We start from the raw sequence: 15,353 nt of genomic DNA on the forward strand, positions 1-15,353 counted from the left end.
AAAACACCAGGGGCAACTTTCACAGAGCCACCCTTTCTTTATAGGGGCTGGTGGGAGACGGAGCTGTCATCAGAGTGTGTTATGAGGACAAACAGAACACCTCGGGCAGATTGCTCCTTTTGACAAAAGCCAAATAAGCAAAATAGCTTTCAGGATTTCCAGACACTTTCACATGCTCAGGAATGGATAGCGGTTCCAAACCCAGCGTCAAAATGAAGAAGAGTCAAGGCCAACCTGGATGCCGGCAAGGAGTGGGTTAAGAGGCCCCCGAGGGCTTCCCTGGTGGCGTAGTGGTTGAGAGGGGAGCCTGGCTCCTGAGCAAGCAAGCCAGTCTTGCTTTGAGTCATACTGTAATGATTTTTCTCTAAAAAATTAAGTGAAGAGACACAGAAACTAGGAGTTGAGAGCTGAGTCTCATTAATGTCACAGTTGGGGTCCACATGGCCCTCAGGACTGGCTGTTCAACTCCTCCTTGAATTCTAAGAGGAATCCATGGAATTCCCCTCGTCCAACACGGCTACTTGTAATTGTTAGTGAAGAGCACTTGAGTTGTCTTTTCAGCACGCTTGGCTTGAGTCCTGTACACTCATAGAAGTCGTATCACTACCTTTTATTTCATTGATTCTAAAACATCATCTCCCAGTTTAAAGGTGTCTTATTTAGTTCTTACAAATGAAACACCATACTCTAAATAGTACTGTCTAAAATAAATCAAATTTATTTACACCCTTAGTGTAAAAGCTCCCCAAGGGCATTGATTTCATCTGTTTTGTTTACTTCTGTATCCTGAGCACCTAGCAAAATGCCTATTACTTAGTAGTATTCAATAATAATAGTAATAATGAACAAAGAGCTATGTATAAATATTTTCTCCCATTTTAAACATGTGGTAACTTGCTATATATACTGTTCTGCATGTTGCTTTTTTTTCTTGAAACTTATTCATATACATTAGAGATTGTCAACAGAGGGGCAGGAGGCAGGATTCGTTTAATGAAAGAGTTCTAAGCAGAAAAAAGCAACTCTCCATCCATGCATTAGTGTACTAATCCCAGGAAGCAGCCATCATCCAGCATGAATTAAACCCGCTGGGCAGGGCATGCCTGGTATGTGACAGAGCCCCTCTTTGTTCTGTTTTTAAGTGAGATGGCCCACACAATAGCCTACATACAGCCTACAGAACCAGTTAAATTTTTAAATGTCTATTTTGCCCTGTGGAATCCTTTTATCTTCCTACGAAGCTAAACACAGGTGACTTACACATTATAGGCACTCAAACGTGTAGGGGGTGAATTAAAAGTTAAGATCTACTAAAAAGTAGCTTATATTAATTTTTTTAAGTTAAGGTGATTCAAACAACAATGAGATACCACTATGCACTTACTAGAGTGGCCAAAATCCTGAACACGGACAACACCAAGTGATGATGAGGATGAGGAGCAATAGGAACTCTCATTCATTGCTGGTGGGAATGCAGAACAGTACAGCCACTTTGGAAGACAGCTTGGCATTATAAAACTAAACATATTCTTACCATACAATCTGTCAATCGGACTTTGGTATTTACCCAAAGGAGATGAAAACTTACGTCCATACAAAAACCTGCACACAGGGCTTCCCTGGTGGCGCAGTGGTTGAGAGTCCGCCTGCCGGTGCAGGGGACGCGGGTTCATGCCCCAGTCCGGGGGGATCCCACACACCGTGGAGCGGCTGGGCCCATGGGCCATGGCCGCTGAGCCTGTGCGTCCGGAGCCTGTGCTCCGCAACGGGAGATGCCACAACAGTGAGAGGCCCGCATACCGCAAAAAAAAAAATAAGATGTACAGGTGTGACATAGCTACATAATATTGCCTGAGAAAGAAACCTGGAAGTGGAGGAGGAAGGGGAAGAAATGGAGCTGCTGTCTCTAAGCTGAACCTGCTCACCTTTTTTGAGCAAAGAGCCCTGGGATGTGAAGAAAAGGAGACAACAGTCATATACCCAGGTAGGTTATTACAGACTGTTGAGGAGAGTTCCCTGTGCTACCAGCCATGTGGCTGACAGGGTCTTGGTGCTCCGGTCAGGTGTCAGGCCTGAGCCTCTGACGTGGGAGAGCCAAGTTCAGGATATTCGTCCACCAGAGGCCTCCTGGCTCCACGTAATATCAATCGGTGAAATCTCTCCCAGAGATCTCCATCTCAATGCTAAGACCCAGCTCCACTCAACGACCAGCAAGCTACAGTGCTGGACACCCTATGCCAAAAAACTAGCAAGACAACAACACAACACCACCCATTAGCAGAGAGGCTGTCTAAAATCATAATAAGTTCACAGAAACCCCAAAACACACACCAGACGTGGTCCTGCCAACCACAAAGACAAGATCCAGCCTCACCCACCAGAACACAGGCACTAGTCCCCTCCACCAGGAAGCCTACACAACCCACTGAACCAGCCTTACCCACTGGGGGCAGACACCAAAAACAACGGGAACTATGAACCTGCAGCCTGGGAAAAGGAGACCCCAAACACAGTAAGTTAAGCAAAATGAGAAGACAGAGAAATACACAGCAGATGAAGGAGCAAGGTAAAACCCCACCAGACCAAACAACTGAAGAGGAAATAGGCAGTCTACCTGAAAAATAATTCAGAGTAATGATAGAAAAGATGATCCAAAATCTTGGAAATAGAATGGAGAAAATACAAGAAACATTTAACAAGGACCTAGAAGAACTAAAGAGGAAACGATGATGAACAACACAATAAATGAAATTAAAAACTCTCTAGAAGGAATCAATAGCAGAATAATTGAGGCAGAAGAATGGATAAGTGACCTGGAAGATAAAATAGTGGAAATAACTACCACAGAGCAGAATAAAGAAAAAAGAATAAAAAGAAGTGAGGACAGTCTCAGAGACCTCTGGGACGGTATTAAATGCACCAACATTAGAATTATAGGGGTACGAGAAGAAAAAGAGAAAAAGAAAGGGATTGAGAGAATATTTGAAGAGATTATAGTTGAAAACTTCCCTAATATGGGAAAGGAAATAGTTAATCCAGTCCAGGAAGCACAGAGAGTCCCATACAGGATAAATCCAAGGAGAAACACATCAAGACACATATTAATCAAACTATCAAAAATTAAATACAAAGAAAAACTATTAAGAGCAACAAGGGAAAAACAACAAATAACATACAAGGGAATCCCCATAAGGTTAACAGCTGATCTTTCAACAGAAACTCTGCAAGCCAGAAGGGAGTGGCAGGACATATTTAAAGTGATAAAAGGGGAAAACCTACAACCAAGATTACTCTACCCAGCAAGGACCTCATTCAGATTCAGTGTAGAAATTAAAACCTTTACAGACAAGAAAAATTTAAGAGAATTCAGCACCACCAAACCAGCTTTACAAAAAATGCTAAAGGAACTTCTCTACGCAGGAAACAAAATGGAAGGAAAAGACCTACAATAACAAACCCAAAACAATTAAGAAAATGGTAATAGGAATATACATATCGATAACTACCTTAAATGTAAATGGGTTAAATGCTCCAACCAAAAGACATAGACTGGCTGAATGGATACAAAAACAAGACCCGTATATATGCTGTCTACAAGAGACCCACTTCAGACCTAGGGACACATACAGACTGAAAGTGAGGGGTTGGATAAAGATATTCCATGCAAATGGAAATCAAAAGAAAGCTGGAGTAGCAATTCTCACATAAGACAAAATAGACTTTAAAATAAAGACTATTACAAGAGACAAAGAAGGACACTACATAATGATCAAGGCATCAACAAAGAAGAAGATACAACAACTGTAAATATTTATGCACCCAACATAGGAGCACTTCAAGACATAAGGCAAAAGCTAACAGCCATAAAAGGGGAAATCAACAGTAACACAGTCAGAGTAGGGGACTTTAACACCCCATTTTCACCAATGGACAGATCATCCAGAATGAAAATAAATAAGGAAACACAAGCTTTAAATGAAACATTAAATAAGATGGACTTAATTGATATTTATAGGACATTCCATCCAAAAACAACAGAATATACACTTTCTTCTCAAGTGCTCATGGAATATTCTCCAGAATAGATCATATCTTGGGTCACAAAAAAAGCCTTGGTAAATTTAAGGAAATTGAAATCGTATCAAGTATCTTTTCCAAACACAATGCTATGACACCAGACATCAGCTCCAGGAAAAAAATTGTAAAAAATACAAATACATGGAGGATAAACAATACCTACTAAATAACCAAGACATCACTGAAAAAATCAAAGAGGAGATCAAAAAATATCTAGAAACAAATGACAATGAAAACACGATGAGCCAAAACCTATGGGATGCAGCAAAAGCAGTTCTAAGAAGGAAGTTTATAGCAATTCAATCTCACCTCAAGAAACAAGAAAAATCTCAAATAAACAACCTAACCCATCGACAGACAAATGGATAAAGAAGATGTAGTACATATATACAATGGAATATTACTCAGCCATAAAAAGGAACAATATTGGGTCATTTGTAGAGGCAGGGATGGATCTAGAGACTGTCATACAGAGTGAAGTAAGTCAGAAAGAGAAAAACAAATATCGTATATTAACGCATATATGTGGAACCTAAAAAAATGGTACAGATGAACCGGTTTGCAGGGCAGAAATAGAGACACAGATGTAGCAGACAAATATATGGACACCAAGGGGGGGAAACTGGTACGGGGAGTGGTGGTTGTGGGATGAATTGGGAGATTGGGATTGACATATATGCACTAATATGTATAAAACAGATAACTAATAAGAACCTGTTGTATAAAAAAAATAAAATTAATTAATTAATTAAATTAAATAGGAAAAAAACACAACCTAAACTTACACCTAAAGCAATTAGAGAAAGAAGAACAAAAAAATACCCAAGGTTAGCAGAAGGAAAGAAATCATAAAGATCAGATCAGAAATAATTGAAAAAGAAATGAAGGAAACAGTAGCAAAGATTAATAAAGCAGAAAGCTGGTTCTTTGAAAAGGCAAACAAAATTGGTCAACCATTAGCTAGACTCATCAAGAAAAAAAGGGAGAAGACTCAAATCAATAGAATTAGAAATGAAAAAGGAGAAGTAACAACTGACACTGCAGAAATACAAAGGATCATGAGAGATTACTACAAGCAAGTATATGCCAATAAAATGGACAACCTGGAAGAAATGGACAAATTCTTAGAAAAGCACAACCTTCTGAGACTGGACCAGGAAGAAATAGAAAATATAAACAGACCAATCACAAGCACTGAAATTGAAACTGTGATTAAAAATCTTCGAACAAACAAAAGCCCAGAACCAGATGCCTTCACAGGCAAATTCTATCAAACATTTAGAGAAGAGTTAACACCTATCCTTCTCCAACTCTTCCAAAATATAGCAGAGGGAGGAACACTCCCAAACTCATTCTATGAGGTCACCATCACCCTGATACCAGAACCAGACAAACATGTCATCATAAAAGAAAATTACAGGCAAATATCACTGATGAACATAGAAGCAAAAATCCTCAACAAAATACTAGCAAACAGAATCCAACAACACATTAAAAGCATCATACACCATGATCAAGTGGGGTTTATCCCAGGAATTCAAAGATTCTTCAAAATATGCAAATCAGTCAGTGTGATACACCATATTAACAAATTGAAGGATAAAAACCATATGATCATCTCCAGAGATGCAGAAAATGCTTTTGACAAAATTTAACACCCATTTATGATAAAAACCCTCCAGAAGGTAGGCATAGAGGGAACTTACCTCAACATAATAAAGGCCATATATGACAAACTGACAGCCAACATTGTTCTCAATGGTGAAAAACTGAAACCACTTCCACTAAGATCAGGAACAAGACAAGGTTGCCAACTCTCACCACTATAGAAATAAAAGGAATCCAAATTGGAAAAGAAGAAGTAAAAGTGTCACTGTTTGCAGATGACATGATACTATTCATAGAGAATCCTAAAGATGCTCCTAGAAAACTACTAGGACTAATCAATGAATTTAGTAAAGTAGCAGGATACAAAATTAATGCACAGAAGTCTCTTGCATTCCTATACACTAATGATGAAAAATCTAAAAGAGAAATTAAAGAAACACTACCATTTACCACTGCAACAAAAAGAAAAAAATACCTAGGAATAAACCTACCTAAGGAGACAAAAGACGTGTATGCAGAAAACTATAAGAGACTGATGAAAGAAATTAAAGATGATACAACAGATGGAGAGATATACCCTATTCTTAGATTGGAAGAATCAACATTGTGAAAATGACTATAATACCCAAAGCAATCTACAGATTCAATGCAATCCCTATCAAACTACCAATAGCATTTTTCACAGACTAGAACAAAAAATTGCACAATTTGTATGGAAACACAAAGGACCCCAAAAAGACAAAGCAATCTTGAGAAAGAAAAACGGAGCTGGAGGAATCAGGTGCCTGGACTTCAGACTAAACTACAAAGCTACAGTAATCAAGACACCATGGTACTGGCCCAAAAATAGAAATATAGATCAATGAAACAGTATAGAAAGCCCAGAGATAAACCCACACACATATGGTCACCTTACCTTTGATAAAGGAAGCAAGAATATTCAATGGAGAAAAGACAGCCTCTTCAATAAGTGGTACTGGGAAAACTGGACAGCTGCATGTAAAGAATGAAATTAGAACACTCCCTAACACCATATACAAAAATAAACTCAGAATGGATTAAAGAACTACATGTAAGGCCAGACACTATAAAACTGTTAGAGGAAAACAGAGGGAGAACACTCTTTGACATAAATCACAGCAAGATCCTTTTGACCCACTTCTTAGAGAAATGGAAATAAAAACAAAAATAAACAAATGGGACCTACTGAAACTTAAAAACTATTGCACAGCAAAGGAAACCATAAACAAGATGAAAATACAACCCTCAGAATGGGAGAAAATATTTGCAAATGAAGCAACTGACAAAGATTGATCTCAAAATATACAAGCAGCTCATGCAGCTCAATATCAAAGAAACAAACAACCCAATCCAAAAATGGGCAGAAGGCCTAAATAGACATTTCTCCAAAGAAGACATACAGATGGCCAACAAACACATGAAAGATGCTCAACATCACTAATCAGAGAAATGCAAATCAAAACTACAATGAGGTATCACCTCACACCAGTCAGAATGGCCATCATCAAAAAATCTACAAACAATAAATGCTGGAGAGGGTGTGGAGAAAAGGGAACCCTCTTGCACTGTTGGTGGGAATGTAAATTGTTACAGCCACTATGGAGAACAGTATGGAGGCTCCTTAAAAAACTAAAAATAGAACTAGCATATGACCCAGCAATCCCACTACTGGGCATATACCCTGAGAAAACCATAATTCAAAAAGAGTCATGTACCACAATGTTCATTGCAGCACTATTTACAATAGCCAGGGCATGGAAGCAATCTAAGTGTCCATCAACAAATGAATGGATAAAGAAGATGTGGCACATATATACAGTGGAATATTTTTCAGCCATAAAAAGAAATGGAATTGATTTACTTGTGTGAGGTGGATGGACTTAGAGTCTGTCATACGGAGTGAAGTAAGTCACAAAGAGAAAAACAAATACCGTATGCTAACACATATATATGGAATCTAAAAAAAAAAAAGTTCTGAGGAAAGTAGGGGCAGGGCAGGAATAAAGATGCAGACGTAGAGGATGGACTTGAGGACATGGGGAGGGGGAAGGGTAAGCTGAGACGAAGTGAGAGAGTGGCATGGACATATATACACTACCAAACGTAAAATAGATAGCTAGTGGGAAGCAGCCGCATAGCACAGGGAGATCAGCTCGGTGCTTTGTGACCACCTAGAGGGGTGGGATAGGGAGGGTGGGAGGGAGACGTAAGAGGGAGGAGATATGGGGATATATGTATATGTATAGCTGATTCACTTTGTTATAAAGCAGAAACTAACACACCATTGTAAAGCAATTATACTCCAATAAAGGTGTTAAAAATAAAAACAAATAAATAAATAAAATATAAAGTTACAACCCAGTTTGGTAGAGCTTGACTTCAGATATCTCTGCATTGTTTAGGCTTTCACTCTCACCCTTCTCAAAGTCCTTCTGTCCATTACCCCATTTCAAAGTCACACTCGTAGGTTCAGGATTTTGTTATGGCAGCACCCCACATCTGGATTAGTTATCAACTACTGAGTAAAATAATACCTCAGAGTTTAGTTTGGCTTAAAACAATTGTGGAATAATGGAAAATATATAGAATCATCTTTATCTACAGTTCCTGGCACACAGCTTCTAAGACCCTTGGAATTTCTGCAAGGATGTGTCTTTTTTTGTTTGTTTTTTGCTGCTTTCGGGATCTTAGTTCTCCGACCAGGGATTGAACCTGGGTGACCACAGTGAGGGCACCAAGTCTGGACCGACAGGGAATTCCCCAAGAGTGTCTTTTATATGCTAATGAGATGACTGGTGGCCTGGGACCTCTAGGTAGCTTCAGGGTGGGGCTGGTGGCCAGAAAGACCAAGCCATGGTTAGAGTGTTGGAAATTTCAGCCCCACCCGCTCAATCATTTCCCAGCCCCTCCCTGGCCCTCAGAGGGGAGAGGGGCTGGAGGTTGAGTTCAATCACTAACAACAAATGATTTGATCCAGCATTCTTATGTAATGTTACCTTTGTCAAAATCCTAAACAACGAGGTTCAGAAAGGTTCTGGCTTGGTGAACACATCAAGGTGTTAGGAGGGTGGTACCCCCAGTGAGGGCATGGAAGCTCCACTCACTTTTTCCATACCTTGCCCTGTGCTTCTCTTCCATCTGGCTGCTCCTGAGTTGTATTCTTTGCAATAAACTGGTAAAGAGACGTAAAGTGTTTCCTCAGTTCTGTGAGCTATTGTAGCAAATTTTATTATCTCACAGTTTCTGTGAATAAGGAATTTGGGAGCAGCTTCACTGGATGGTTCTAGGTTAGAGTCTTTCTGGGAGGTTGCAATCAAGAAGTCTCGGAAGGCTACAGTCATCAGAAGGCTTGAGTGAGTGGGCCAGGAAGATTTACTTCCAAAGTAGCCCACTCACATGACTGCCAAGTTGGTGCTGGCTGTGGCCAGGAGGACTTGGTTCCTCACCTCTGGGGCCTCTCCTGGGAGCTGCTCAGGACATGATGGCTTCCCCCACAGCAAATGCACCCCAAGAAAGCAAGATGAAAGCAACCATGTGTTTTCTGTCTTAGCCTCCTAAGTCATACCCTGTCATTTCCAGCCTCCTAAGTCATACCCTGTCATTTCCACAAAGTCCTCTTGGTCACCCAGGTTGGCCCCAAGGATTATAGAAGGAAACTACCACATAAGAACATAAATAACAGGACAGCCGTCTCAGAGACTGAAACACAGTGTTCAAATATATTTTTCAAATAAATGAATGAATGATTTAATCATCTCCAAGTCCTCTAAACTCAGTCCATTTGGATCTAGTGTTTAGCATGAGAGCTCAGGCTTCTGGCAGCATGAAACTTTTTATTGGCTTTTGTGTTTTCACTCTGGAGGAGCTCAGACAAATGATCTGCTTTCATTGTGTCTCAAGTCTTAAAACGGGGGTTGTAAAATCACCATGAAATTAAATAATTTTAGAGCCATGAAGAATGTTCACTATTAAAATTCTCCCACAGGGCCAGCCCCAGGCAAAATTGTGAAGTGAGAGGAACTTGGCTTTTCTACCCCAAATCTACAAATCTCCACAAGCCCTCCACCCACAACCATTACCTAACTAACACATGCAATATCCAGCTCCATGGACAGACATGTATTTTGCAGAGTTTGCTTGAGGAAGAACCAGTTAAAAATCATAATACTATATCACTGCACATTTTAGTAAATTCAATAAGACCAATTCTTCCCCTGGCTTTGAAACACATCACTCAATCAAAGTTGAGCATCTGATAAAATTATTGGCTTACAACTAGGAGTTGAGGCGTATGGAAATCCTTAGCACTAGGAAAGTTCATTGTGGGGAGATAATCAATGTCTAGATCTCCCTAAGGTGCAGCAGATTCCCGCACCCCATCTCAAGCTCACTTGAAGAACACACGCATTGAGTGGAAAGATAGAGTTTACTTATCTGTTCATTTAACAAATCTTCTCTGAGCCACATATTGTTCTAGGTGCCAGGTTACTCTCACTTCCAGTCTTTGCTCAAATCTCCTTTCAGTGAAGACTAGCCTGACCGTTATATTTTAAATTGCAATTTAAATTGCAGACTTCTTGTATCTTTTTTACTCTGCTTTATGCTTTCTTGTTTCATAACATGTGCTACCTGCTAACATACTATAATTTACTTTTTTTAAATTTTATATTGGACTATGGTTGACTAACAATGTTGTGTTAGTTTCAGGTGTACAGCCAAGTGATTCAGTTATACATATCCATGTATCTATTCTTTTTCAAGTTCTTTTCCCATTGAGGTTATTACAGAGTATTGAGCCAAGTTCCCTGTGCTCTACAGTAGGTCCTTGTTGGTTATCTATTTTAAATACAGCAGTGTGTACATGTCAATCCCAAACTCTCAATCTATCCCTCCTCCTCCCCCTTCTCCCCTTATAATTTACATCTTTATTGCTTTTTATTTGTATCTTTCTCCCCCACCCTGACTCCATGCTAGAAGTTCAGCTCCGGAAAGCAGAAATCTTAACCCGTTTTGTTCACTGATACAGGGCCTGGCTCATAATAGGTACTGAATAGTTGGTGAGTGAACAGAACAAGGCCTGGGGGTACAAGAGTGAATAAAACAGACACAATTCTCTGCCTTCTGCAAACTTACCCCGCTGTCCCACTCTCTCCATCCATGCACAGAGTTGCGATTCACTGGGTTTAATCTAGCAATGATGGATTTAACACATAGTCCTGAACTTTCTGCTGTTTTCTGCAGATGCCCCAGGCAATCTGTGGCTTCTCCTTTCCAGAGAAGCCTAAGTGCCTTGGCTGCAAAACCTACATCCTCCAGGTCACTCCAGATTCTAATTTCACACTTGTTCTTAGGAAAATAGAGTTTGCCCTTCAAATGTAAAATGTTCCAGAGCTCCAGCCCTGCTTCCTGAACTCTCTGCGTGGCAGTACTTCTGGGCTTAAGGAAGAAAACCTGCTTGTTTTTACTCTCAAATCATTCAAAACAGGGTTACAAAGCTACACTCTTTTGTCAGTAAAGTTAAGATTATCACCCGTCCCTTTCCAAACTATGAAAAAGACAATGCCCGTTCCTCTCCAAAAAGCCATATTAAAGGCAAGAACATTCCAGTGACAGTTTAATAAAAAACAGGCCATGCCAAAAGGAAGCATACAGAGAATGACAACTGGAATTAAACAAGGGGGCCAGAGAGGCCAGATTAAAATTCTTAGTGAGCATGTCAGCAACAGGCATATTTTAAGGCGGGTTTTCATTAAAGTGCATGAAAATGGTAACTGGCTTAAGTAACATCCATGACCTTTCAACAGAGATAATTACATTAGCGTATGTGATACAGATTAGACATGAGGAAGTATTTTTCCAGGTAGAAAACAAAATGGGAACAAAAAGCATTATATGTGGAAACCAACTGGGCAGAAAACCAGAGGAAAAAAAGAGAGGATATGAGTAAACGAAGGGCTGTCTCAGAAATTTAAAGGAGTGTTTTGGTGGGAGGGTGGGAGCAGAGAGGAACACACACACACACACAAAAACCCTTGCGGCTTTTGTTTCTTTTGCTGAAGAAAGAAAGGCCCGTAGTATGTGGTCCTGCAAACCTGGGACAGAATTATAACAAACCCGATCCTCTAGAGCTCAGTCCAGTAAGGTAGCCACCAGCCACATGTGCTATTTAGAATTAACTAAAATTAATGGAAATGAAATAAAATTTAGATTCTCAGTCATATTAGCCACATTTCAAGGGCTCAGTTGCCACATGTGACATAGCATAGTGCAGATAGTGATAGTTTCCATCACTCCAGAAAGTTCTCTAGGGCAGCACTGTTACAGAGCTTGATAGTGAAAAAGCAAATACATGTCAATACCTATACCAGCTTGACCTATTATTCTCTTATCCCCCTAAAGAGAGGCAGACTCATAATGCTGTAGTTGGCAAGGACCTTGGCAACCTAGGTCGAAATTCTTCTCACTGCTCCTAAAGCTTTTTTTTTTTTTTTTAACAAATGAGGCCCTGGGAGGTTAGTTTAAGCCATTTATTGAACATATATTTATAAAGATGCCAGAGACACTAAAGTGAATAAAACACAGTCCAAAACCTCTAGATGCTCACATCTAAGTCAGAAGAATGGACATGAAAGAAACTAATTGTATCAAGTTGGTAAATATTATAATAGAGGTGTGTATAAGGCACTGTAACAGATGGATTTTCTAAAAACAGGAACGGCAGTATTTTCAGTTCCACATACTTTTCCAGAACTCTCTCTCCCCCATCAAGAGGCAGAATCAATTTCCCCACCCCCTCCAACCTAGGTAGGCTCGTGACTGCTCTGCAGGATACAGTATGGCAGAAGTTATGCTATGTGACTTCCAAGGCTGCTAGATCATATAAAGAATACAGCTTCTTCCTGGCTCTCTCTCTGTACACCTCTGGAGCCCTGAACCACCTTGTAAAAAGTCCAGCCACCTTGAAGCTGCAATATGGAGAAACAGCAGAGATATAGAAAAAGATGCCAAGGAAACCCCACTGTTCCACCCCACAGATGTTTGGCCCTTTCCATCAACCACCAGCCAGGTGAGTGAACAAGTCATCAGCTGATCCTAGCCCCACCATCAAGCCTTCCAACTGAGGCAGGGACAAGCCACCCTGCTGTGCCGTGTACAAATTCCACGGAATCCAGGAATATAATAAACAGTTATTTTCACCACTAAGTTTTGGAGTAGATTGTTACACAGATATACTAAGTGAAACAGCCACTCTGGGAGAATGAAACTCTTCACTCTATTTAGGGAAGTCAAATAAGATTGTCCAGAGCTGCTGATATTTGAGCTCAGTCCTGAAGGAGGATGCACAAGGAATTCCCTGGATGAACAATAAAGAGATATTCTTCCAGACACAGAATAAATTGTGCAAAATGCAGAAGCCAGAGAGCAAGTCTACAAACTGTTAACAGTCAGGTACAGCTGGAGTGTGGGAAGCTGTGCTCGAGGTAGGAGTTTCATTCATTCATTCATTCTCTTATTCATTCATCCAATAAATACATATTGAGCCCATGGTGTCTGGTACCCAACTCATGTATCACTGAGGATTGCTTTTGACTGCAAATCCCCCCTCCAAAAAAGTGGTTTCAACACTAAGGAACTATTGTTTACTTAATGAGAAAATCAGAGGTTGCCAAGGCAGGCAGCATCAGGTAATGCAATGCAGAGCCACGGAAAGACATGGAAAGGTTGCAGGCAGCACACTGATTTTTTTCAGAAACACAATGGGAAACAAAGGAGAGGGAAAGAAGGGGAAGCAGAGTATAGTAATTTCCACATCATACCTTCACAAGTCACTCTTACACACGCACACACACACATACACACACATACACACACAATCATATAATTATTATTTAATTCAATAAGAATAATAGGACACATTAGAAAACTCTGGTGTAGTATGGGAGATGGATTGGCTGGGACTAAGTCAGAAGCAGGAAGACTAGACTTGTCAAAAAAAATCCACCTTAAACAGACATTTCTCCAAAGAAGACATACAGATGGCCAAGAGGCACATGAAAAGATGTTCAACATCACTAATTATTAGAGAAATGCAAATCAAAACTACAATGAGGTATCACCTCACACTGGTCAGAATGGCCATCATCAAAAAATCTACAAACAGGGCTTCCCTGGTGGCGCAGTGGTTGAGAGTCCGCCTGCCGATGCAGGGGACACGGGTTCGTGCCCCGGTCCGGGAAGATCCCACGTGCCCCAGAGCGGCTGGGCCCGTGAGCCACGGCCACTGGGCCTGTGTGTCTGGAGCCTGTGCTCCGCAACGGGAGAGGCCACAACAGTGAGAGGCCCGTGTACCGCAAAAAAAAAAAAAAAAAAAAAAAAATCTACAAACAATAAATGCTGGAGAGGGTGTGGAGAAAAGGGAACCCTCTTGCACTGTTGGTAAGAATGTAAATTGGTGCAGCCATTATGGAAAAGAGTATGGAGGTTCCTTAAAAAACTAAAAATAGAGTTACCGTATGATCCAGCGATCCCAATCCTGAGCATATATCTGGAGAAAACCATAATTCTAAAAGATACATGCACCCCAATATTCATAGCAGCTCTATTTACAATAGCCAAGACATGGAAGCAACCTAAATGTCCATCAACAGATGAATGGGTGAAGAAGATGTGGTACAGATACACAATGGAATATTACTCAGCCATAGAAAACAATGAAATAATGCCATTTGCAGCAACATGGATGGACCCAGAGATGATCATACTAAGAGAAGTAAGTCAGACAGAGAAAGACAAATATCATATGATATCACTTATACATGAAATCTAAAAAAAAGATACAAAAAAATGATACAAATGAACTTATTTACAAGACAGAAATAGACTCACAGACATAGAAAGCAAATTTATGGTTACCAAAGGGGGAGGGACAAATTAGGAGTTTAGGATTGAAATATACATACTACTATATATGGAGTAGATAACCAACAAGGACATACTGTATAGCAGAGGGAACTATACTCAGTATCTCGTAATAACTTCTAGGGAAAAGAATCTGAAAAAGAATATACATATATATGTATATACATATGTATGTATAGCTGAATCACTTTCCTGTACACCTGAAACTAACACAACATTGTAAATCAACTATATTTCAATAAAAATTTTTTTAAAAACACAAAAAATCCACCTTCGTTTTAAAGCAAATTTGAAGCCAAGTTTGAAGAACCTACTTCATTATTATATGATCTACAGAAGCATAAAAATTGCCTTCTCCAGAATTCCTTTCGATTTAAATGTTTTCTATAACCAAAGCAATAGAGAAAGAGGCAGAAGTAAATTTCTTTAGATTCAGAGAACTTTCCAGTGCTTTAAAGAGGAACAAAGGAACTTTGTAACACAAAGAGTGTCAGCTCCAGAGAGGATGCCCGCCCCCTCCTGTACCAACTGCTCACCTTCCCCCAGCACAGGAGGGCAAAATGCAACTCATTTTTCACTGAACTGCCAAAGCACATTTTCTCTCCACCAAGCTCAGTCCTGAGCTTGATAGATAGAAAGTGTTCAAATAAGAAATGGCTCTGAGATGTTCTAAAATAGTAATTAAGCTGCATACACAATTGCTCTAGCCAAAAGGGTCTCTAATCGTT

Source organism: Hyperoodon ampullatus, assembly GCF_949752795.1.
Source record: "Hyperoodon ampullatus genome assembly, chromosome: 1".
Taxonomy (NCBI): Eukaryota; Metazoa; Chordata; class Mammalia; order Artiodactyla; family Ziphiidae; genus Hyperoodon; species Hyperoodon ampullatus.